This window comes from Manihot esculenta, chromosome 14 (genome assembly GCF_001659605.2).
Source record: "Manihot esculenta cultivar AM560-2 chromosome 14, M.esculenta_v8, whole genome shotgun sequence".
NCBI classification, from domain to species: Eukaryota; Viridiplantae; Streptophyta; class Magnoliopsida; order Malpighiales; family Euphorbiaceae; genus Manihot; species Manihot esculenta.
Window position 1 is genome coordinate 23,104,238 of NC_035174.2, and position 27,335 is coordinate 23,131,572.

Below are 27,335 nucleotides of genomic sequence, written 5' to 3' on the forward strand. Positions count from 1 at the left end.
ATAACCAATCCCTTGACCCGGAAATAAAACCGTGAGGGAAGAAAGGGTGCCAATCCCTTGACCCAAAGCTGACAATATTCACTGGTGTGGGTCCAGAGGATGTTACAAAGTTGATTTAGTGAGAGTTTGGCTTGGATTTGGTAGAAGAAAGAAAATCAAAGTTTTTATCTTTAAAATGGAATGACCTTCAGCCATATGAAAAAAAGAAAGAAGACATCCCTTTTTCTTTTATTTTCTTTGTCATTTCTTTCATGCTTAGTTAGGTGACACATGGAGGGTTTAGGTGAAGAGGTGGAAAACATGAAGGAGTAAAGTGAATTTTATCTTTAAATTTTCCATATTCACACTTTAACATACTAAACTTTTTTCCATATTTCAATTTAGTTTTTAAACTTTCAATATTCATAGATTGTCCTATTAAACTTATACTTTTAGCCTTTAGAAATTAATTTCACTTAGGTAGGCACGTCGAGTTTTGACAAGCACGCCGAGTTTTGACAAGCACCTCAAGTGAGTACGTCGGGAAATCCTAAACACCTCTCGAAAGTGACTCGTTCTCGACTCGCTAATCACACTGTCTACTTTAGTTTTGAATATTTTCGTTTCTTTATTTGAGTTTTTTATGATTCAATTATTAGCAGCTTAAAGTTATGTTAGCAGCTCCCCTAAGTAGCTCGAGGTAAACTAGTACTTCCCCTAATGCCACTTGCTCTAATTGTAAAATAGCCTAACGCATATCTAGTGATGTCACTATTCTAATTATGGGTTTGAGGATGTTGTACCTGACCTTTCTTTTAGTGGGGGATAGACATCCTTGGCCTTTTTTTCAAGGCATCCGGGTCAAGGAAGTTTGTTATCGTGGCAGTAGATCACTTCAACAAATTGGCGGAAGCTGAGATAGTATAATCTATCACTACCCAACAAGCAATCTCTTTCATCAGAAAAAATATATTCACCCGATTTGAAATATCAAAAATAGTGATCGCCGATAATGAAACTCAGTTTGCAAGCACCAGGATTAAAGACTTTTGCAAAAGATAAGAGATCGACTTGAGGTTCAACTTAGCCTATTACCCCCAGTCTAATAGTATGACAAAGGTCACAAATAGGACCATCTTATGAGGGCTGAAGAAAAGACTAGACCAAGCCAAAGGCAACTGACCTAAGGAGTTACCTCACATACTATGGGCATATAGGACCACTCCCAAAATAGCTACAGAGAAAACACCCTTTTCCTATGGGGCCAAGGCTGTTATCCCCGTGGAAATACAAGTACGCAGCTTCAGGACACAACACCCTGAAATTTTAGGACATCCCCAAGAGATGCAATTCAATAAGGACTAAGCCAAAATCCTATAAGAAAATACGCAATCAGAATGGCAGTTTATAGAAATAAAATGTACAAAATGTTCAACAGCAAGGTCAGGCCGCGAGCCTTTAATGTGGGAGACTTAGTCCTTGATAGAGCATAATTTAGACCATTTTATCATGATGTTATTAATGTTCATTTACACTTTTTCTGCCTAATTTTGTGATTTTAATCTTATTTTGCAGAAAATGGTATAAAGAGACAATTTGGTGAAAATGCCCCTAAAACAGCCTAAAATGGAGCAAAGGAGAGCAAGCATGCCAAGTGCAACTTGAAAGGAGCCAAATAAGGAAAGTAATTTGAAATTCAAATTTCAAATCCTCAAGAGCATTCAAAATTCAAAATCAAGATTAAGCTCATTAAGGAAAGTGCTAAATAAGGAAAGTGCATTCAGCAGAGCAGTTTGAAATTCAAATTTTCAATAATCCTTTTCCTTATTGAAGAAGCCAAATCTTATGAAGATGCACATTCAAATTTGAAATTCAAATTCAGCTTGTCAAAGAAGCCAAAGAAGACACACATGCCACCTCAAGTCTTGCACATTCAAAATTCAAAATTCAAAAGAGAGGCTCCACCTCATCAATGCAAGGATGGGCGGCAAGGCAAGACTTGGTCAGCAATCAAAGCACTCTTAGGCAGCAAGGAAGACCTAGGGCAGCATCTAATCTCTATATAAATATCTCCTAAGGCTGCCGCACACCCCCTCTTCCCTCACTTCTCCATTCGGCCGGCGCAAAGGCTCTGACTCTCTCCATTCGGTTCCATCTTCTCTTCTTCTTTTCTTCTTTTTTTGATTTTTGCTTCAGCCATGAGTGGCTGAAACCTTTTATTCTAGTTGAAGATTAGGTGAAACTTTGGTTGTTTTATGGATTGTGAGATCTGAATATACATTGTTATCTTTGGTTTATTCAATATTTATGCAATTTCATGCTTGATTCCACTATTGCTTTGTTATTATGATCAATGTGGTCACTTGATTCTTGATTGTAAGGTAACATATTGTTAGTTTGAATAATTTTGGGTCCGTAATTGCTTGGATTGTTCAAACACAAGAACACTTGGTGTAAAAACTGAGATTGCATAATCTAGCAATATCACCATGCGTTTGGGTAGCTAGAATTAGGTCTCTCTATTTCTTAATGCAATTGACAATTGTTTTGATGCCTAAGACTCAAGGACATTCCTTGGCAACTTGTTGATTAGTAATTAATTAGAGGATATTCCCTAATTGGTTTATGCTTAAGGAGAGATGTGGTGGTGAGAAGCGCTTTCCATCTCCACAACTAATTTATTGAATCAAACAAAGGAACCTAAGTTTCAATGATCAATTCCAATAAATGAAGTGGATCCCATTCTTTAACTAGAGCTTTCTTATTATTGATTTCTCTTTGTCTTTATTATTCGTTTACTTTATTGCTTTCTTTATTAGTTTAACTGAATCAATCTAAAACCTCCCTTTTTACTTTATTGTCAGTTTACTCCGCTTTTAGTTTATTTTGCTTTTAGTTTAGTCTCTTGGTGTTTATTTTCTTGGTCTTGATAAGGAAGATAGGTAAGTTTTCAATTCCCTGTGGATTCGATCCTTTCACCACTATCTGCAGTTGTAATATTGTTGATAACCAGAAAGGTTATTTTTTACCGGCTTTAACAACCGCAAGTCAAAAATTAGCGTCGTTGCCGAGGAATTGATTTAACTTATTTATTTTTCTTTCATGACCAGATCAGAACTCAAGAAACTGATTCATGGCTGAGGTAAGTACATCAATTCTCACTACTCAGATTTCTGAACTAACCTCTGTTATGAAAAGTTTTGTCATAGGTCGAGCTCAACAAGCCCAACAACTTCAGTGAATCAAACCATGTGGGATTTGCGCATATGTAGTGTAATACCCTACTAGACTCCGGTGTCGGAATTCCAACCTTCCGACGGAATCTCCATTGGAATCTAGGATCTCGGATGCCGGAACCTCTAAGAAGGGTAAAATAAGCTTTTATGAAATATTTTTATGGTTTTAATGCTAAGTTTTTGAATTAAAGTTTTTAAATGAAGAAAAATGTTTTTGAGGGATAAGCCCAGGTTCGGCCGCCGAACATGGTGCTGCTGCGGGAGCTCTTTCGGCCCCCGAAGGTGGTTTGGCCAGCCACCTATAAGAGGCCCCCAGTCAGAAAACAGACGAGTTTTTCTCTCCATTTTCCAACAAAGGTGAGTTCTTCCCCTCCCTTTGTTGATTTTATGATTTTTCTTTCAAATCCTTCAATGTTTTCATGAGTTTTCTCTTGTCTTTGAAGATCTAAGCTTAAACCTGAGTTTTGAAGCCTTAGAGACCATTTGACTCATTTCCACGTTGGGGTTGCTGTCACTCCTAGATCTCCAAGAGGTAAGCCTAGATCCTTGCCTCTCTTATATTTTTAATTAAGTTTATGAAGGATTAAGGGGAAAAGATGCATGTTGAGGTTAGATCTAGAGCAATAGGTTTTGAGTTGGGTCTTTAATGAATGTATGCTCCCTCTTATGTTTTGTTGTTGTTTGTTGGGGTTTAGGCCAGTTTTTATACCCCTTATGCATGTTAGAGTGAGTATGCATGTTTTGAGGAAAGGATGTGAGAGTTTGAGAAGTTTTGGAGGCTGAAATGCATAGGGCAGAATCGAGTTCTGCCATTTTGGAGAACCCAGGTTCGGCCGCCGAACCTGCCTGTGGAGGTAATCTTTGGCCGCCTAACCTGCCCCCGAAAGAATGGACTTTCAGATCTGGAAGGGAGTTTCGGCCGCCGAACCTGCCCTCAAAAGTGCCTAACTTTCGGATCTGTAGGGACCTTCGGCCGCCGAACCTGCTGCCGAAAGTCCCCTGTCCAGCCTTCCTTTGCTTGTTTCTTATGCATGTTTTATGATGTTTTAAGGGGTTTTTGGGGAGATGTTTAGAGTCTTGTTAGAGTATGTTTGGTCCCTCATTTGAGTCCACCTGTGTAGGATTGGACCTGAGAGACCATAGAGGCCAGCAGTGAGGTAACTGCTCCAGAGTTAGTAAAGCGTCAGCCAGAGGTGAGTAGAACTAAAACTAATCTATCGATTTAAATAAATTAAACTTTTGAGCATGTTCATGCATCACGAATGCCATGTTATATAATAGGTTGCTTGCATTAGAATTCACGAATATGGTGCATTGTATAATTTACTATTGTTGTGGATGGATATTGGATGACCCACTAGCCCTCGATATGATACGATACGATATGATATGATATGACATGACATGATATGGAAGTCCAGGGCTTGCCCATTCTACGCCCCTGGCACGATGTAAGGGAAAGACCAGGACTTGCCCATTCTATGCCCCTGGCACAGTTGGATATGTTATGTTATGTTTCAGCGAAAGTCCTGAGGAGCTCTGTCGAGGGCCGGGCACATTGGATATGTAGAGGGTTACTGGTGACAAGTCCATCCTTGATGTGTATTGTTTGTGTTGTGATGCATTTCATGAGAGCATATATTTAGTAAACTGTTTTTATGTTCTGCTCATTAGGCTCTTGTAGCTTATCCCTTTCCCCTAACCCTAGGTTTGCAGGGTCAAGAATAGCTCGAAAAGTCGGCTAGAGGCTGGTATAGTTCATGTAATAGAATAGTAGTGGACATGTAATGTGAAATGAATAGATTTGTGCTTTGCCCTAGTTTATATTTTTGTAAATCCCTTTGAACATGATTATTATGTAAAAGTTAAATGATGAGTTATATTAATCCAAACTTGATGTATATGATGTTGACTATACTAGAGCATTTGATGAGGGCTCTAGTGTGGGTTTTATGTTTACAGTTCATGAGGAATGTACAAGTCAAGCTTGGTATATAAAAAGTTTAATTTTTTTTTTTATGAAAATGTATGTTCATGTTTGGGATTTTATCAGGTACACAGGATGCATAGTAGGCTTGCTATGGGTTCCGGCGACCTTAAGTCGATTTGAATCCTAGCGCCGGTAGCGGTCCGGTTTCCGGGTCGTTACATGTAGAACATCCAACTGATCAATGTCCTACACTTTATGAGGATGACCAACAAGTACATGCATTTGGAGAATTCTATGGACAGCCAAGACACGATCCCTACCTTAACACATACAATTCAGGTTGGGGAGACCATCCGAACTACGACTATGCTAGGGACAATAACTACCAAAATTATCAAGGAAATCAAGCCCAACCAACACCTCCAAGTTCCAATACTAGTCTTGATGAGGTAGTGAAGACTTTGCAAAGTCTCCAACAGCAGATGGATTGAATGGCCACCTCATTAAGTTCACTCATGTTAAAAAGTGAGGAAGAGCTTCAAGATGTCAAGGCTGATGATGAAAGTTCGCAAGTACAAGAACATGCTGCTGAAGAAAAATAGCCAGAAAACTGTTTGTCTAAATAAACTGGTCAAACATAACCTGTTGATAGTTTATATATCATTGATTGTTTGAACCAAGAATTTTGTTATATAAATCAAAATGATACGCTAAATAATGATTTTTGTAGGGAGGCTAGCAAAAAAGATGAAGAAAGCCAAAAAGAGCCAAAACTGAAAGATAAAGTCTACAGCATCCAGCAGATGAATTGCGTCCAAACGCAGGAAAACCAGGTACCAAGCGCATCCTTTCAGCTTGGATCGCAGGACCAATCGCAGAAGGACCATGGACAATGCGCACCTCTTCAGCTCAAATCGCAGGGCAATCTCCCCATTCATCCAACGCAAACAGCCCATGCGCACAAGGAACAAGTAGAAGTCCAATCGCCCAATCCAAAGGAGTATGCGGATCAATGCCTGTCCAAACCACCGGATAAGGTAGAATTTGTTTTGCCCAAATTCAGTATCAAATTGCAACCACCTATGGAGAAATATGAATTAAAGTTCGAAGTGCTAAAAAATGTAACCATAAGGGCTAGAGGCACACATCATCTGAAAGAGGAGAAACTAATCATATTACTTCATGAGTACATGAAAGAAATAGGATGGATTATGACCAAATTAAAAGGAGTGCTACACTTTTTACTTAATGCAGTTGGGACCCTTTTCGTACCCAGTTTCCTTTAAACTTTATTTTTTCAAATACATTGAGGACAATGCATGAATTAGGTGTGGGGGTGCATATCTCTGAACTCTTATTCCATTTTTGCTTTAATTTTTTTAGTTTGAATAGTCATAGTTTGACTTTTTTTTCATTTTCATTATTTTTGCTTTCAATGCACACACATTTAGCCACAGTTTTTTTTCTTTTTTGTGTTTTGATTTGCTTTATTCAAACTCATAGACTATGTTGGATAAGTTTTCTTTCCATGACTCCATTAATGTGATGACTTTTTAAAATTAAGTTGAATCAATTGTAGTGAGTTGTATTCATGTTTGGGAATTTCCTTTTGAATTGAATCTTTGAGCTTGCCATGGTAAAAAATATATATTGCTCATTAAAGAGAGTGAATTGAAAGATGTGTGAATGAACTTAACATGACTTGTTTTAGCAATTGGTGTTGATTTGCCCAATCCATTGATTAAAGAAATTCAGCAAAGGCTTAGACTTCAAAGCACAAATTGAAAACTGTTCCAATGGTTGAAAGACTATGAACAGAGCTAGTAGCCACTTGGACAGGTGACCAACTGAAAATATATAATTTCACATCAAAAGGTTGGTGACTTTTTCAAGCAAGATTTAAGTGCACAAGGCTGAATATAGTACTTCAAAGTAAGGGCAAATCACTCTGAAAGCTAGAAAGAGTCTTAATTGAACAAATAATATGTGCATGTGTAATCTCTCTCTTGAGGAAAATAAATACTAGTCATGGTAGGTAAAGGGAGACAAGGAAAGAAGGTGAGTAACCTTGATGCATACATTCTTCACTGCAATAATTCAAAGTAAGTATCTAGAGTAAGAGCTTAAGTGGAAATAAAGGATCAAGTAGCAAAGAGAGCTTGTTTGACTATGTTTATTTGCTTGAGGACAAGCAAAAGGCTAGGTGTGGGGGTATTTGATAGAGCATAATTTAGACCATTTTATTATGATGATATTGATGTTAATTTATACTTTTTCTGCCTAATTTTGTGATTTTGATCTTATTTTGCAGAAAATGGTATAAAGAGACAATTTGGTAAAAATGCCCCTAAAACTGCCTAAAATGGAGCAAAGGAGAGCAAGCATGCCAAGTGCAACTTGAAAGGAGCCAAATAAGGAAAGTAATTTGAAATTCAAATTTTAAATCCTTAAGGGCATTCCAAATTCAAAATCAAGATTCAGCTCATTAAGGAAAGTGCTAAATAAGGAAAGTGGCAAATAAGGAAAGTGCATTCAGTAGAGCAGTTTGAAATTCAAATCTTCAAGAATCCTTTTCCTTATTGAAGAAGCCAAATCTTATGAAGAGTCACATTCAAATTTGAAATTCAAATTCAGCTTCTCAAAGAAGCCAAAGAAGACACACATGCCACCTCAAGTCTTGCACATTCAAAATTCAAAATTCAAAAGAGAGGCTCCACCTCATCAATGCAAGGATGGGCGGCAAGGCAAGACTTGGGCAGCAATCAAAGCACTCTTGGGCAGCAAGGAAGACTAGGGCAGTATCTAATCTCTATATAAACATCTCCTAAGGCTGCCGCACACGCCCTCTTCCCTCACTTCTCCATTCGGCCGTCACAAAGGCTCTCACTCTCTCCATTCGATTCCATCTTCTCTTCTTCTTTTCTTCTTTTTTTGGTTTTTGCTTCAGCCATGAGTGGCTGAAACCTTTTATTCTAGTTGAAGATTAGGTGAAACTTTGGTTGTTTTATGGATTGTGAGATCTGAACATACATTGTTATCTTTGGTTTATTCAATATTTATGCAATTTCAAGCTTGATTCCATTATTGCTTTGTTATTATGATCAATGTGGCCATTTGATTCTTGATTGCAAGGTAATATATTGTTAGTTTGAATAATTTTGAGTCTGTAATTGCTTTAATTGTTCAAACACAAGAACACTTGGTGTAAAAACTAAGGAGATTGCATAATCTAGCAATATCACCATGCGTTTGGGTAGCCAGAATTAGGTCTCTCTATTTCTTAATGCAATTGACAGTTGTTTTGATACCTAAGACCCAAGGACGTTCCTTGACAACTTGTTGATTAGTAATTAATTACAGGACGTTCCCTAATTGATTTATGCTTAAGGAGAGATGTAGTGGTGAGATGCGTTTTCCATCTCCACAACTAACTTATTGAATCAAACAAAGGAACCTAAGTTTCAAAGATCAATCCCAACAACTGAAGTGGATCCCATTCTTCAACTAGAGCTTTCTTATTATTGATTTCTCTTTGTCTCTATTATTCGCTTACTTTATTGCCTTTTTTATTAGTTTAACTGAATCAATCTCAAACCCCCCTTTTACTTTATTGTCAGTTTACTTCGCTTTCAGTTTAGTCTCTTGGTGTTTATTTTCTTGGTCTTGATAAGGAAGATAGGTAAGTTTTCAATTCCCTGTGGATTTGATCCTTTCACCACTATCTGCAGTTGTAATATTATTGATAACCAGAAAGGTTATTTTTGACCGGCTTCGACAACCGCAAGTCAGTCCTCAAAAGAACATATATGACAAGCGGTAATGCCGAGCCTGGTAAGCTGGGCGAGAACCGGAAAGGATAGTTTAAGGTCTCGAAGATTATTCGTCTAGGGTCATATAAGCTAACCAAATTAGATTGTCAAGTTATTTCCTATGCTTGGAATATTTGTAATATAAGAAAATTTTATCAATAATGAGTTAATGATGTATTTCTTTCATATATTGTATGTTCTAGTAACAAGGAAAGATAGATTGCCTTCCCCGAAAGAAAGAAAGACTAAAGAAACAAGAAGAGGCCATAAGGTAGTTTTCATTAGGCCAGGTCACAAGGCGGTTCCTGCCAGATCATTCGGGCATTGATCCCACTAAACAAGGCCACAAGGCAGTTTTCGCCAGGCCAAGTCACAAGGCAGTTTCCGTCAGACCATTTGGGTGTTGGTCCCACTAAATAAGGCCACAAGGTAGTTTTTGCTAAGCTAGGTCACAAGGCAGTTCCTGCTAGACCATTCGAGCATTGGTCTCACTAAATAAGGCCATAAAGGTCATTTTCGTCAGGCCAGGTCATAAAGCGATTCCTGCCAGACCATTCGGGCGTTGGTCCCACTAAACAAGGCCACAAGACAGTTTTCATCAGGCCAGGTCACAAGGTGGCTTCCACCAAAATATTTGAACATTGGTCCCACTAATTAAGGCTGTAAGGCATACTTCGCTAGGCCACGAGCCAGACGTTGGTCCCAGTAAATAGGTCATCTACTTCAGACAACTACGAGGGGGGTATACTAATCCCCAAGAGACAAAGGGGGGTGCCACTCAAAGGATAAATTCGATAATGCGAACCTTATAATCAAGAATCAAGATGAATAATTGGGTGAAAGACCCTTATCACAAAAACGCCCCAGGCGTCTTATGGTGCAAAGGTGAGCTATAAGGTATATTCATTAAATCGAGCGTTAAAACCCACAAATGAATATGTATTTGTTGTTGAATAAAATAGGCAAAATAAGTATTTTCATTACAAAAGATTTGGGCAAAATCTTTGTTACATCATAATCTATTAGCAGAAACTCAATCTCATCCTATAGGAAGATGCCGTTTGAAAGGTCATACGAAGGACTGTCTCTCCAACTACCTTCTTGACCTTACCCTCAGAATCAACCTTGGACAATCCAACCCCTCTCCTTAGGTTGCAATACTGAAAAGGTGTTATAGTCTGGCTAGTTGCAGCTGTAACGACTCGGAAACCGGACCGCTACCGGTACTAGAATTTAGATCGACTTAAGGTCACCGGAACCCGTTGTAAGCCTACTATACATCCTGTGTACCTGATAAAATCTCATATATAAACATACATTTTCATAAAAATTTAAACTTTTCATATACCAAGTTCAACCTGTACATTCATCATATACTGTAAAACTTTTACATAAAAACATGTTCACTGGGATTTATAAAACATAAACTAGGGCAAGGCACAAATCTAATCCATTACATAGTACATGTCCACTACTATTCTATTACATCAACATAAACATCACCCTTACCGACTTCCTGTGCTATCTCTGACCTGCAAACCTGGGGGTTAGGGGAAAGGGGTAAGCTACCAGAGTCTAGTGAGCAGAACAGTAAAAACAGTTTAATAAACATGTACTCTCATGAAATGCATCACAATACAAACAAAACACATCAATGATGGACTTGTCACCAGTAACCCTCTATATATCCAAATAATGCCCGGCCCTCGACGGAGCTCCTCAGGACTTCCTCTTAAACATAACATAACATGTCCAACTGTGCCAGGGGCGTAGAATGGGCAACCCTGGTCTTTCCCTTACATCGTGCCAGGGGCATAGAATGGGCAAGCCCTAGACTTCCATATCATATCATATTGTATCATGTCATATCGAGGGCTAGTGGGTCATCCAATATCCATCCACATCAACAGTAAAATATGCAATGCATCATATTCGTGAATTCTAATGCAACAACCTAATATATAATCATGGCATTCGTGATGCATGAATGACTCGCGATTGTCGAAGCCGGTTAAAAATAACCTTTTCGGTTATCAACAATATTACTACTGCAGATAGTGGTAAAGGATTGAATCCACAGAGAATTGTAAACTTACCAACCTTCCTTATCAGGACCAAGAGAACGCACTGAGAACGAATAAACTGAAAACAACTAAAATAAAAGTGCATGTAAAGTAAAATGGGGGGTTTTAAGATTGATTTGATTGGAAACTACTGAAAGCAACTAAATAAGCAGAATATGAAAAATAAAAGGGAAATTCAATATGAGAAAGGTCTAGTTGAAGAGATGGATCCACTTTGGTTGTTTGGACTGATCATTGAAACTTATGTTCTTTTGATTGATTCAATAGATTGGTTATGGAGATGAAAAATGTTTCTCACCACCATGTCTCTCCTTATGATTAAACCAATTAGGGAATGTCCTCTAATTAATTACTAATTAACAAATTGCCAATGAACGTCCTTAGGCCTTAGGCATCAAACAATTGTTAATTGCATGAAGAAAGAGAGAGATCCAATCCTAACTACTCAAACGCATGAGATGTTGCTAGATCATACAATTCCTTAATTGTTACACCAAGTGTTCTTATGTTTGAACAATTTAAGCAATTACGGACTTAAAATTATCCAAACAATTAATTACCTTGCAATCAAGAATCAAGTGGCCAATTTGATCAAAACAACAAAGTAATAATAGAATTCAAGCATGAACTGTATGAATATTGAACAAACCAAAGGCAAACACTTTATGTTCAGATCTCACAATCCTTTAAACAACCTTAGTTTCAACCGTTCTTCAACTAGAATAAAAGATTTCAGCCACTCATGGCTGAAACAAAAATCAAAAAATAAAGAAAGGAAGAAGAAGATGAATAGAAGATGGAGCCGGATGAGAGTTTTACGCAGAAAGAGTTGCAAAAACATGGAGAGAGGAAGAAGAGTTGTGCGGCTGGCCTTTTGCTCTCTTTAAATAGGATTAGATGCTGCCCTAGGTCTCCCTTGCTTCCTAATTAGTGAAAAGGCTGCCCAAGATGCTGCCCATGTACAACTTGCTGCCCAAGTTGTTGCAAAAAAGGAAAGTATCGCGTTGCAAGCTCACCAGAGGGAAGGAGACTCGCGACTTGTCTTCAGAAGAGGAAAGAATCGTGCATTAATGCTTTCAGAAGAGGAAGGATGCATGGCTTGAGCTTCAGAAGGAAAGAGGCACGTTCCAAGGCTTTCAGAAGAGGAAGGGTGCGCATGGGCTGCAGAAGAGGAAGGATATATGTCCGGTCTTTCCTTTTTAGGTGGAGCCTTCGTTTGAATTTTGAATGCTGAACGCAGAAGAGGCAAGTGCGTCTTCATGAAATCTTGCTGCCTAAATAGGGAGATATGACTGCTGCAGTGTGTGCACATCTTTGAACAAGGAAAGAAAGATCTGCGATTTGAATTTTAAATAATCTTTTGACTGAGCTTTCCTTATTTGCTTTTGCTTCTGCACTTTCCTTATTTGAAAACTTTCCTTTTCTGAAAATTTTTCTTATTTGAAAACTTTCCTTTTTTTGGCACTTTCCATATTTGGCACTTTTTGGCAATTTAAGAGCATTTTCTTCATAATGTCTCTTTACACCTATTATCTGCAAAACATGATAAAAACCACAAAATTAGGCAGAAAAGATGTAAATAAACATCAAGAATATAATGATAAAGTAGACTAAAATATGCTCTATTGAATGAACATGCTTAAAAGTTTAGTTACTTTAAAATATACTTAAGTTCTACTCACTTATGGCTGACGCTTGACTGACTCTGAAGCAGTTGACTCACTGCTGGTCTCTACGGTCTCTTGGGTCCAAACCTACACAGGTGGACTCAAATGAGGGACCCAACATATCTCTATCAAGACTCTAAACATCTACCCAAAAACCCCCTAAAACATCACAAAAATATGCATACAAAACAAGCAAAGGAAGGCTGGGCGAGGACTTTTAGCGGCAGGTTCGGCGGCCGAAGGTCCTCTACAGATCCGAAAGTCAGGGTCCTTCAGGGGTGGGTTCGGCGGTCGAAAGTCCTCCACAGATCCGAAAGTTAGGGACTTTCGGGGGCGGGTTCGGCAGTCGAAACTCCCTTCCAGATTCGAAAGTGCATGCTTTCGGGGGCATGTTAGGTGACCAAAAAGGTTGCCTCCCATGCAGGTTCGGTGGCCGAACCCTGCTTCGGCGGCCGAACCTGGGTTCGCCAGAATGGCAGAACCTGATTCTACCACATGCATTTCAACTCCAAACTTTCAAATCCTCACTCCCAACTTCCCACAACATGCATACTCACTCCAACATGCATTATGGGCATAAAAACTTACTTAAGCCCCAACAAAAACAACAAAAGCATCACATAAGCATACATTCATCAAAACTCTAACTCAAAGCCTATAACTCTAGATCTAACCAAAACATGCATCTTTACCCCTTAACCCTTCATAAAACTTAATTAAAAGCATAAGAGAGGCAAAGATCTAGGCTTACCTCTTCGAGATATAGGAGTGACAGCAACCCCCAACTTAGAGATGAGTCAAACGGTCTCCAAGGCTTCAAAACTCGGGTTTAAGCTTAGATCTTCAAAAACAAGATAAAAACTCATAAAAACATTAAAGGATTTGAAAGAAAATCATAAAATCAACAAAGGGAGGGCAAGAACTCACCTTTGCCCAAAAATGGAGAGAAAAACTCGCCCGTTTTCGGACTGGAGGCCTCTTATAGATGGCTGGCCAAACCACCTTCGGGGGCCAAAGAGCCCCCGCGGCAAGACCACTTTCGGCGGCCGAACCTGGGCTTGTCCCTCAAAAATATTTTTCTTTCAATTTAAAACCTCAACTCAAAACCAAACAATAAAATCAAGAAAAATATTTTGTAAAAATATATTTTACCCGTCTAAGAGGTTCCGGGATCCGAGATTCCAGATTCCAACGGGATTCCGTCGAAAAGTTGGAATTCCGACTCCGGAGTCTAGCCGGGTATTACATTCTTCCCTCCTTAAGAACATTCATCCCCGAATGTTCAACAACACACATGCAAACGGCAACAACTCCAAAAACCTATCAGTATACTCATCCACACTCATCTCCTTTGTCTGCCTCAACTGCTTAAATTCAATCATTTTCAACTCCCTTGAACTGTCAGGGAAAGCCCATCCTGCAAACTCATTGGCAAACTCTTCCCATAATAGGCTATCCAACCTCGGGTTCACATAGTTTTTAAACCACTCTCGGGCCTTCTTATATTTCAGTGTGAACCCAGCCATCTGAATGGCTCTACTATCATCAGCTTCTATCTCATCTGTAATCATCTTGACCCTCCCAAGATACTCAAACGGGTCATCACTTGTTTCATACTAGGGAGCACCCAGCTTCATGTAATCGGTCATCTTGACCTTGCTCCCTCCAGATGAGCTAGGCTTAGGTACTTGGGTTTCTAGTTCTGCTGGTGGTGGAGGAGGTGCAACATCCCCTGGGTTAGGGTTTGCTGTACCTAGATAGAAAGATGGGGGTGGGTACATAGGGTACTGCGGGTATGGTGGGTAGAAAGGTGGGTATGGCATGTGAGAATGGTAAGGGTTAAAGCTGGGGTAATCTGATGTACCTCCCATCGAATACCCGGAATTCTGCGAAAAGGGTGGGTACTGGGGTGGCTGAACAAACCCCGAGGCCTGAGTGCCTCCTTGAGACTCTCCCATGCCCTCTTCAGACATGCTCACACCAAGACCGCCATCCCTCCTCTGATCCACATCCATATCATCCCCCACATCTTCTGACACTCCACCTTGAACTGTTCCCCTTCTGCTCACATCAAAAGACCTTCTAGGGTCCCTTGATGTTCTCTTCCTGCTAGACCTGCAGGACATTGCCCTAGGCAATGCTGGAGGACGGGCATCCATGCCCTCACTTTCCGGCGGGACTCCAGTCAATCGTTCAGATCGACGAGTCCCTCTCATCTTGCTTACTGAAAAACAGCACACATCACATAAAACATTAGCATCAAATGGTTCATGTGGAGACACATGAACCCGCATCACATACATCACATACATAGCATATCATCAATGCACATGCATAAAGTCATGGCATTTCACATCATCATTCAAGACAGGACTCTACATCCTATCCTAGTGGACATGATTTTCCTATTGTGCTTGACCTTCTAGAACATCTATGAGCCCGACACTCTCTATAGGTCTGACCATATGAACCTAGGGCTCTGATACCAATCTGTAACGACCCGAAAATCGGACTGCTACCGGCGCTAGGATCCAGATCGGCTTAAGGCTGCCAGGACCCATAGCAAGCCTAACATACATCCTGTATACCTGTTTAATCCCATATATGATCAACATATACATAAAAATTTTGAACTTTCTCATTCATTCACCAAGCTTAACCTGTGCATGCACAACTCATAACCATAAACATCAAACCCCATACTGGAGCCCTCAACAAATGCTCCAATGGGGTAACATATTATACATAAAGCCTGGTTTACATAAACATTGATAAAATATTTTATAGATCATGTACAAAGGGATTAACCAACATACTAGGGTCAAGTACAACTCTAAACCTCATTAAACATCATTACATTACATTACTGTACTATACTTTACATTACATCATTTTCTTGTCCACATCTAGCTATTACATAAAACATGACTTCTTATTCTTGCTGACCTCCTGATTCTATCCCGGACCTGTAACCTGGAGGATTAAGGGAATGGGGTGAGCTACTAGAGCCCAGTGAGCAGAATAGTAAAACATTTAAAACATATGCTATCATGTAATGCATCACATCACATACAAATCACATTAAGGATGAACTTGTCACCAATAGCCCACTACACATTCCAATAGTGTCAAGGGCATAGAATGGGCCTCACTGGTCTTTCTCTTACATTAACATAACATAACATTCCAATATGCCAGGGGCGTAGAATGGGCGTCACTGGTCTTTCTCTTACATAGTGCCAGGGGCGTAGAATGGGCCTCACTGGTCTTCCATACCATATCATCACTATCTCATATCATATCATATCATAGTGTGGGCTAAAGGATCATCCAACATTCATCCACATCAACAACATAATATGCAATGCAACATATTCGTGAATTCTAATGCAAGCACCCTAATATATCTCATGGCGTTCATGATGCGTGAATCATGCTAAAACTTTCATTATTTACTTTGAAACATAAAGAGTCATTCTACTCACCTCTGGTTAGCTCTGACAAGACACTGAAGCAGCTGACTCACTGCTGGGGTCCTCGGTTCCTCGGGTCCGAACCTACACAGGTGGACTCAAATGAGGGACCAAACATACATGAACATGACTCTAAAATACTCCCCAAAAATCCCCTAAAATACCTTAAAACAATCATAGAAATCATACACAGGAAGGCTGAACAGGGCACTTTCGGCCGCAGGTTCGACGGCCGAAAGTCCCTCGAGAGCCGAAATTCAGCCACTTTCGGCGGCACCTTCGACGGCCGAAAGTCCCTTCCAGAGACGAAACTCATGCATGTTCGGCGGCACCTTCGGCGGCCGAATCTCCCCTCCAGAGCCGAAAGTCCACTTTCGGGGGCAGGGTTTGGCAGCCAAAGGCTGGCCTCCACAGGCAGGTTCGGCGGCCGAAAGTCCTTCGGCTGCCAAACCTGAGTTCTTCCAAAGGGCAGAACTCAGCCTCCACATGCACATTTTGTCTCCCAAACCATTCAAACATGCATTTACCTATTCTTCAACATGCATACACAAGCAAATCAGCATTTAGGGGTCTCAAACTATCCTAAACCCCATCACAAACATAAAAGGCAACTCAAACAACATACATTACTCATAAACTCAACATTAACCCTAACATGCAATCAACTAACTTACACATGCATTTTTACCCCATAAACTTCATAAAACTTGTTTAAAACATACAAGAAAGGTAGGATCTAGGCTTACCTCTTGAAGATCGAGAGAAAAGACGATCCTAACTTGGAGATGGGAGAAATCTAGCTCCTTGGACCTCTAAGCCCCAAAACTTGCTCTAAGCTTCAAAAATCTTCAAAACCAAGTTAAAACTTGTTAAAACTCGAAGGATTTGAGGAAGAACATCAAAACCAACCATGGGAGGGCATGGACTCACTATTGGCCGAAAATAGGGGAGAAAGCTCACCCATTTTCGGCCATGGGTCCTTTTATAGGTGGCAAGCCAGGCCACCTTCGGAAGCCGAAGGCGACTCCAAAACGCATGCATGTTCGGCGGCCGAACATGAGCCACATTCGGAAGCCTAACGTGCCCCCCTAAACTATCCCACGTTCGGCGACCGAACCTGGAAATGCCTCCATGGTCTTTTTCATTCAAAACTCAATTTCTTTCTTACTTAAAACCTTAAAATACATTAAAACATCTTATGAAAACATGGTTTTACCCTTCTAGAGGTTTCCGACATCCAAGATTCCACCGGACGGTAGGAATTCTGATACCGGAGTCTAGCCGGGTATTACATTCTCCCCCCCTTAAGAACATTCGTCCCCGAATGTTCCTCAACTAGCACATGCATAGCATAAAACATATACATTCGCATAAAACACAGAACACTAACCTTAGAACAAATGAGGATATTGCTGAAGCATAGACTCCCGTGTCTCCCAGGTACACTCTTCGATATTGTGGTGATTCCAAAGGACTTTCACCATCGAGATTTCCTTGTTTCTTAGCTTTCTGATCTGGGTGTCTAAGATCCGCACCGGTTGCTCAACATAGGTGAGATCTCCAAGGATCTCCACATCAGGCTCACTAAGAACCTTGCGCGGATTCGACATGAACTTCCGTAACATGAAAACATGGAAAACCGGATGGATTCTTTCCATAGAAGCAGGCAAGTCCAACTTGTATGATACGTTCCCAATCTTTTGCAAGATTTTGAAGGGTCCGATGTACCGTGGAGCTAGCTTACCTTTCTTCCCGAACCGAATCACCCCTTTCATCGGAGACACTTTGAGCAATACCAAATCCCCCTCCTGAAACTCTACTTGCCTTCTGCGAATATCTGCATAACTCTTTTGCCTGCTCACAGCAGTCTTGATCCTTTCTCTGATTATGGGCACTACTCTACTGGTGATCTCTACTAGCTCAGGCCCTGCCAAGGCCCTTTCTCCAACTTACTCCAAACAGATAGGTGACCTGCACTTCCTTCCATACAAAGCTTCATAGGGAGCCATCCCAATGCTAGCATGATAGCTGTTATTGTAGGAAAACTCCACCAAAGGTAGATGCTGCCTCTAAGAACCGCCAAAATCTAGCACACACATTCTGAGCATATGCTCTATTGTCTGGATGGTCCTCTCTGATTGTCTATCCGTCTGAGGATGGAAAGCAGTGCTAAAATCCAACCTGGTACCCATGGCATTCTGCAGACTCTGCCAAAACCTGGAGGTGAACTGGGGTCCTCTATCAGACACTATTGAAATAGGAGCCCCATACAACCTGACCACTTCATCAACAAACACCTGCGCCAATTTATCCACAGAATAGCCACTCCTGACAGGGATAAAGTGAGCAGATTTGGTCAGTCTGTCCTTAATCACCCATATGGAGTCCAATCTGTTAGACGTTGCCGGTAACCCCACCACGAAGTCCATAACAATATTCTCCCATTCTCACTCTGGAATAGGTAGTGGGTTAAGCATTCCAGCCGGCTTCTGATGTTCCAGCTTCACCCTCTGACATATTTCGTAGGCTGACACGAACTGTGCCACTTCTTTCTTCATAGTTGGCCACCAATAAACTCTTTTTAGATCTTGATACATTTTGGTGGCTCCAGGGTGAACACTGTATCTGGCATTATGAGCTTCCCTCATAATGTCTCCCTTCAGACCCACGTCCTCTGGTACACACAATCTATTCCCATAGCGGAGGATCCCCTTGCTGTCAAATCTGAACTCTTTGTTCTTGCATGACTGAACAGTCCTGGCAATCTTCACTAACTCTGGGTCCTCGTGCTGTTTCTGAGCCACCTGCTCCAGAAACACAGGTGTCACTCTCATCTGGGCTATCAAAGCACCTGTACCAGACAACTCCAACTGTAAACCTTCATTAATGAGCTTGTGAAACTCTTTCACCACCGGTCTCCTCTCTGTCGTGATATGGGATAAACTGCCAAGTGATTTCCGGCTTAGGGCGTCTGCCACAACATTCACCTTACCCGGATGGTACTGAATCTTGCAATCATAGTCACTAAGCAGTTCTACCCATCTTCTTTGTCTCAGATTCAACTCCCTCTGACTCAAGATGTACTACAAGCTTTTATGATCTGTGAAGATCTCACATTTAACCCCATAAAGGTAATGCCTCCACATCTTGAGTGCAAAGATTACTGCTGCCATCTCTAGGTCATGTGTAGGGTAATTCAACTCGTGCTTCTTCAGCTGCCTAGAAGCATAAGCAATCACCCTTCCATTCTGCATCAGCACACAACCCAGTCCCACTCGGGACGCATCACAATTGTAATACCCGGCTAGACTCCGGTATCGGAATTCCTACCGTCCGGTGGAATCTCGGATGTCGAAAACCTCTAGAAGGGTAAAATCATGTTTTCATAAAATGTTTTAATGTATTGGATGATTTTCAGCAAGAAATAAATTGAGTTTTGAATGAAAAAGACTATGGAGGCATTTCTAGGTTCGGCCGTCGAACCTCAAGTTCGGCCGCCGAACATTGGATGGTTTAGGGGGGCAAGCTAGGCTTCCGAAAGTGGTCAAGGTTCGGCCGCCGAACCTCATGTTCGACCGCCGAACTTGCATGAGTTTTGGAGGCACTTTAGGCTGCCGAAAGGTGGTCTGGCAGCCCCTATAAAAGGGCTCCATGGCCGAAATGGGCGAGCTTTCTCCCCATCTTCAGCCAACGGTGAGTCCATGCTCTCCCATTGTTGATTTTTTATGTTTTCTTCGATCTTTCAAGTTTTAACAAGTTTTATCTTGGTTTGAAGATATTTGAGCAAGTTTTAGAGCTTGGAGACCAAAGAGTTGAGATCTCCCCCATCTCCAAGTTAGGATCGTTTCTCCTCTAGATCTTCAAAAGGTAAGCTTCGATCCTACCATTCTTATATGTTTTAAATGAGTTTTATGAAGTTTTTGGGGTAGAAATACATGTTTAGGTTTTATTTGAGTTTATGGGTTTATGTTGTATTTATGAGCATTGTGGGTTGTTTATGTGTGTTTGATGTGTTGTAGTTGGGCTTTAGGGTAGTTTGAAGCCTCTAGGAGCTTTTGTATGTGTGTATGCATGTTTTGGAAGTGGTTTGGATGAGTTGTGTGGTTTGGGAGGCATTTGTGCATGAAGGAGGCTGAGTTCTGCCCTTTGGAAGAACTCAGGTTCGGCAGCCGAAGGGACTTTCGGCCGCCGAACCTACCTGTGGAGGCCAGCCTTTGGTTGTCGAACCCTGCCCCTAAAAGTGGACTTTCGGCTCTAGAGGGGAGATTCGGCCGTCGAAGGTGCCGCCGAACATGCATGAGTTTCGTCTCTGGAGGGAACCTTCGGCCGCCAAAAGTGCCGCCGAAGGTGCATGACTTTCGGCTCTGGAGGGCCTTTCGACCGCCGAACCTGCCGTCGAAAGTGCCCTGTCCAGCCTTCCTTTGCATGATTTATGTGATTGTTTTAAGGTGTTTTAGGGGGTTTTTGCGGACTATTTTAGAGTCATGTTCATGGATGTTTGGTCCCTCATTTGAGTCCACCTGTGTAGGTTCGGACCCGAGGAACCGAGGACCCCAGCAGTGAGTCAGCTGCTTCAGTGTCTTGTCAGAGCTAGCCTAAGGTGAGTGGAATAACTCTTTATACTTTTAATTAAATAAATCAGTTCTTAACATGATTCACACATCATGAATGCCATGAGATATACTAGGGTGCTTGCATTAGAATTCACGAATATGTTGCATTGCATAATATGTTGTTGATGCGGATGAATATTGGATGATCCTTTAGCCCGCACTATGTTATGACATGATATGATATGGTATGGAAGACCAGTGAGGCCCATTCTACGCCCCTGGCATATTGGAATGTTATGTTATGTTAATGTAAGAGAAAGACTAATGAGGCCCATTCTACGCCCCTGGCACTATTGGAATGTGTAGTGGGCTATTGGTGACAAATTCATCCTTGATGTGATTTGTCTGTGATGTGATGCATTCCATGATATCATATGTTTTAAATATAATGTTTTATTATTCTGCTCACTGGGCTCTAGTAGCTCACCCATTTCCCTAATCCCCCAGGTTTGCAGGTAAGGGATAGACCAGGAGGCCAACTAGAGTAAAGTGATGTCTTGTAATAGCTAGTTGTGGACATGAGAATATTGTAATGTAATGTATCGAATAGTTATGAAATGTTAAGGATTGTATTGAGGATAGAATTGTGCTTGACTCTAGTATGTTAGTTAATCCATTTATACATGGTCTTTAATAATGTTTTATCATTGTTTATGTAAACCAAACTTAAGTTATGATATGTTACCCCATTGGAGCAATTGTGAGGACTCCAGTGTGGGGTTGATGTTTATGTTTATGAATATTGCATGCACAGGTTGAGTTTGGTGATTGAATGAAAAGAAAAGTTCAAAATTTTTATGTATGTGTTGATCATGTATGGGATTAAACAAGTTTACAGGATGAATGTTTGGCTTGCTACGGGTCCCGGCGGCCTTAAGCCGATCTGGATCCTAGCGCAGGTAGCGGTCTGGATTTTGGGTCGTTACAGATTGGTATCAGAGCCCTAGGTTCATATGGTCGGACCTAGAGTGTCGGGCTCATAGATGTTCTAGAAGGTCAAGCACAATAGGGAAATCATGTCCACTAGGATAGGATGTAGAGTCCTGTCTTGAATAATGATGTGAAATGCCATGATTATATGCATGTGCATTAATGATATGCTATGTATGTGATGTATGTGATGCGGGTTCATGTGTTTGCACATGAACCATTTGATGCTAATGTTTTATGTGATGGGTGCTGTTTTTCAGTAAGCGTGATGAGAGGAACTCGTCGATCTGCGCGATTGACTGGAGTACCACCCCAGGACGAGGGCACGGATTCCCGTCCTCCAGCATTGCCTAGGGCAATGTCCTGCAGGTCTAGCAGGGAGAGAACATCAAGGGACCCTAGAAGGTCTTTTGATGTGAGCAGAAGAGGAGCAGTGCAAGGAGGAATGTCAGAGGATGTAGGGGATGAAATGGATGTGGATCAGAGGAGGGATGGCAGTCTTAGAGTGAGTATGTCTGAAGAGGGCATAGGAGAGTCTCAGGGAGGCACTCAGGCCTCGGGATTTGTTCAGCCACCCCAGTACCCACCCTTTTCACAGAATCCCGGGTATTCGATGGGAGGTACATCGGATTACCCAGCTTTAACCCTTATCACCCTCACATGCCATACCCACCTTTCTACCCATCATACCCACAGTACCCTATGTACCCACCCCCATCTTTCTACCCAGGTACAACAAACCCTACTCCGGGGAATGTTGCACCTCCTCCACCACCAGCAGAACCCATGGTCCCAGAAACCCAAGTACCTAAGCCTAGCTCATCTGGAGGGAGCAAGGTCAAGATGACCGATTACATGAAACTGAGTGCTCCCCAGTTTGAAATAGGTGATGACCCGTTTGTGTACCTTGAGAGGGTCAAGGTGATTACAGATGAGATAGGAGCTGATGACAGTAGAGCCATTCAGATGGCTGGGTTCACACTAAAGTGCAAGAAGGCCCGAGAGTGGTTTAAGAACTATGTGAACCCGAGGTTGGATAGCCTATCATGGGAGGAGTTTGCAAATGAGTTTGCAGGATGGGCTTTCCCTGACAGTTCAAGAGAGTTAAAGATGATTGAATTTGAGCAGTTGAGGCAGACGGATGAGATGAGTGTGGATGAGTATATAGACAGGTTTTTGGAGTTATTGCCGTTTGCCGGGCAGAATCTGGACATGGATCAGAAGAAGTCAAGGAGGTATATCATGAGGCTCCATTCCAGGTATTCCTCCTTGATCCAGTCAGCAGAGAGGGAGAGTTTCCATGCCATAGTGGATATGGCTCGGAGGATGGAGGCTAGTGCAATTATCGAAGGGAAAGTTAAGCAGTCAGTAGCACAGCCTTCTAGTTCCAAGACTCTAGGTGGGGGAAGGTTAGACCCTTCTTCTTTGAGTTCAAGCAGTAAGAGGTGCAGCAGCACCACCAAGAAGCCAAAGAAGAACAAGTTCTGGAACAAGATCAAGTCAGGTCTGGGATTAGGAAGTGGCTCGAGCTCAAGTGCAGATAATGCAGTATGCATGAAGTGTGGGAAGCAGCACAAGGGAGTATATCGGTTTGGGACAACAGCCTGCTTCAGATGTGGGCAGGAGGGACACATGGCTCGGGAGTGTCTTAGAGCAGCTTTTGTGGCACCGTCTCAGCAGACAGCTTCGGGTAGTGTGGCTCAGCCAGTAGTTCCAGCCGCGACTCAGGCTAGTGGCAGAGGCAGAGGGAGAGGGGCAGCCTCTTCTTCAGTGGGTTTCAGGGGTAAAGGTCCATCAGCTCCAGCACGGATCTTCACTATGACTCAGCAGGAGGCAAATGCATCAAACACAGTGGTGTCAGGTAATCTCATCATTGGTTGTTCTGATGTTTATGCCTTAATGGACCCTGGTGCATCGCATTCTTTTATCGCTCCGAGGGCCATTGAGAGGTTGGGTTTGATGGTCTCTGGGTTAGAGTGTCCCTTATGGGTCATGGACCCAAGTGTAACCCGTCAGTGGTAGAGTCAGTCTGCCAGTGTAGTCCAGTTTTTGTGGAGGGAAGATGCCTTTCTGCCAACCTTGTGGTTCTAGATTTGACAGATTTTGACGTCATTCTAGGGATGGATTGGCTATCTACCCATGATGCTACCTTGGATTGCAGGGACAAGGTAGTCAGGTTCAGATGTCAGGATGGGTCAGAGGTTGTCTTCAGAGGAGACAGGAGGGATACACCTAGAGGTTTGATATCAGCCCTACAGGCTCGTAGGCTGCTTAGGAGGGGTTGTCAGGGTTTCCTAGCTCATGTGAGAGAACTGGATAGTCATGTCAGAGAGCCCGCCTCGATGCCCGTGGTCAGAGAGTTTTTAGATGTCTTCCCAGACGAGCTGCCAGGTTTACCACCTATTAGGGAGATAGAGTTCGAAATAGAGTTAATGCCTGGAACTAGACCGATCTCTATCCCTCCCTACAGGATGGCACTAGCAGAGTTGAAGGAGCTTAAAGAGCAGTTGCAAGAGTTGGTAGATAAGGGCTTCTTCCGACCGAGTACCTCACCTTGGGGTGCTCCAGTGCTATTTGTGAAAAAGAAAGATGGATCTCTTAGACTTTGTATCGACTACAGGCAGTTGAACAAGGTCACTACCAAGAATAGGTACCCATTGCCAAGGATCGACGATCTATTCGACCAGCTAGCAGGAGCAGGTTGTTTCTCCAAAATAGATCTGAGATCCGGGTACCATCAACTGAGGATAAGAGAAGAGGATGTGTCGAAGACAGCATTCAGGACCAGATATGGGCACTATGAGTTCCTTGTGATGCCGTTCAGGTTAACCAATGCCCCTGCAGCATTCATGGATCTCATGAATAGAGTTTTCAGTCAATACCTGGATCACTTTGTTATTGTCTTCATAGATGATATCTTAGTGTATTCCAGGAATGCAGAGGAGCATGCCCATCATCTGAGGTTAGTTCTGCAGACCTTGAGGGAACACGACTTGTATGCCAAGTTCTCCAAGTGTGAGTTCTGGTTAAGGAGCATTTCATTCTTGGGGCATGTGGTGTCAGAAAATGGAATAGAGGTAGACCCCAAGAAGGTGGAAGCCGTAGCTAACTGGCCTAGACCCACTACAGTGACAGAGATCAAGAGCTTCTTAGGTTTGGCAGGTTACTACAGGAGGTTCGTTCAGGACTTCTCAAAAATAACAGCTCCTATGACCAGACTGACCAAGAAGAACCAGAGGTTTGTGTGGACTGACCAGTGTGAAGAGAGCTTTGAAGAGCTAAAGAAGAGGTTGACCTCAGCACCAGTGTTAGCTCTACCAGCGAGTAATGAAGACTTCGTGGTTTTCTGTGATGCGTCCCGTGTGGGACTGGGTTGTGTGCTGATGCAGAATGAAAGGGTGATTGCTTATGCTTCTAGGCAGTTGAAGAAGCACGAGTTGAATTACCCTACACATGACCTAGAGATGGCAGCAGTAATCCTTGTACTCAAGATGTGGAGGCATTACCTTTATGGGGTAAAATGTGAGATCTTCACCGATCATAAGAGCCTGCAATACATCTTGAGTCAGAGGGAATTGAATCTGAGGCAGAGAAGATGGGTAGAATTGCTCAGTGACTATGATTGCAAAATTCAGTACCATCAGGGTAAGGCGAATGTTGTGGCAGACGCCCTAAGTCGGAAGTCACTTGGCAGTCTATCTCATATTTTAACAGAGAGGAGACCGGTGGTGAGAGAGTTCTATAGGCTCATTAATGAAGGGTTGTAGTTGGAGTTGTCTGGTACAGGTGCTTTGATAGCCCAGATGAGAGTGGCACCTGTGTTTCTGGAGCAGGTGGCTCAGAAACAACACGAGGACCCAGAATTAGTGAAGATTGCTTGGACTATTCAGTCAGGCAAGAATGAGGAGTTCAGATTTGACAGCAAGGGGATCCTCCGCTATGGGAATAGATTGTGTGTACCAGATGACGTGGGACTGAAGGGAGACATTATGAGGGAAGCTCATAATGCCAGATACAGTGTTCACCCTGGAGCCACCAAAATGTATCAAGATCTGAAGAAAGTTTATTGGTGGCCAGCTATGAAAAGAGAAGTGGCACAGTTTGTGTCAGCCTGCGAAATATGTCAGAGGGTGAAGCTGAAACATCAGAAGCCGGCTGGAATGCTTAACCCACTACCTATTCCAGAGTGGAAATGGGAGAATATTGCTATGGACTTCGTGGTGGGGTTACCGACAGCGTCCAACAGATTGGACTCCATATGGGTGATTGTGGACAGACTGACCAAATCTGCTCACTTCATCCCTGTCAGGAGTGACTATTCTGTGGACAAATTGGCGCAGGTGTATGTTAATGAGGTTGTCAGGTTGCATGGGGTTCCTGTTTCAATAGTGTCTAATAGAGGGCCCTAGTTCACCTCCAGATTTTGGCGGAGTCTGCAGAACGCCATGGGTACCAGATTGGACTTCAGCACTGCTTTCCATCCACAGACGGACAGACAATAAGAGAGGACCATCCAAACAATAGAAGATATGCTCAGAATGTGTGTGCTAGATTTTGGAGGTTCTTGGAGGCAGCATCTACCCTTGGTGGAGTTTGCCTACTGACAGTGCGGTTGTCGAAGCCGGTCAAAAATAACCTTCTTGGTTACCTACAATTTACAACTGCAGATAGTGGTGAAGGATTGTATCCACAGAGAATTGATTACCTATTTATTTATCTCAATCAAGACCAAGAGAACTAAATGAAAACACAATAGAAAGCAAGTAATCAAAGAGAAATAGAGTAAAGTGCAAGGAAAGTAAAAAAGGGGGGTTTTGAGATTGATTTGTCTAACAACTATTGAAAGCAATTAAAACAGCAAGTAATCAAAATAAAACAAGAAATCAATATGAGAAAAGTCTAGTTGAAGATATGGATCCACTTTGGTTGTTTGGGTTGATCATTGAAACATGGTTATCTTGATTGATTCAATAGGTTGGTTATGGGAGTGGAAGACGCTTCTCACCACCATGTCTTTCCTTATGAACAAATTGATTAGGGAACGTCCTCTAACCAATTACTAATCAACAAATTGCCAAGGAACGTCCTTGGGCCATAGGCATCAAAACAATTGCCAATTGCATGGAGAACAAGAAAGATCCAAACCCTAGCTACTCAAATGCATGAGATGTTGCTAGATCATACAATTTCTTGGGTTTTTGTACCAAGTGTTCTAAGATCAGAATATTTCCAGCAATTATGGACTAACAAATATCCTAATCAACAATTAATTAACTTTGCAATCAAGAATCAAGTGGCCAATTTGATCAAAACAACAAAGCAATCTTTAGAATTAAGCACAATTGCATGAATATTGAATAAACCAAAATCAAACACTTTATGTTCAAATCTCACAACCTTTTAAACAACCTTAGTTTCAACCAAACTTCAACTAGAAAGAGGGTTTCAGCCACTCATGTGTAATACCCGGCTAGAATCCGACACCGGAACGCCCGTCGTCCGGTGGAATCCGGGGTGTTGGAACTCTATAGAAGGGTAGGGTTTATGTTTTTCTTATTCTTAAGTCTTATGATATGTTAATTGATTTGAGTTTTGAGGAGAAAAGTCTATGGGG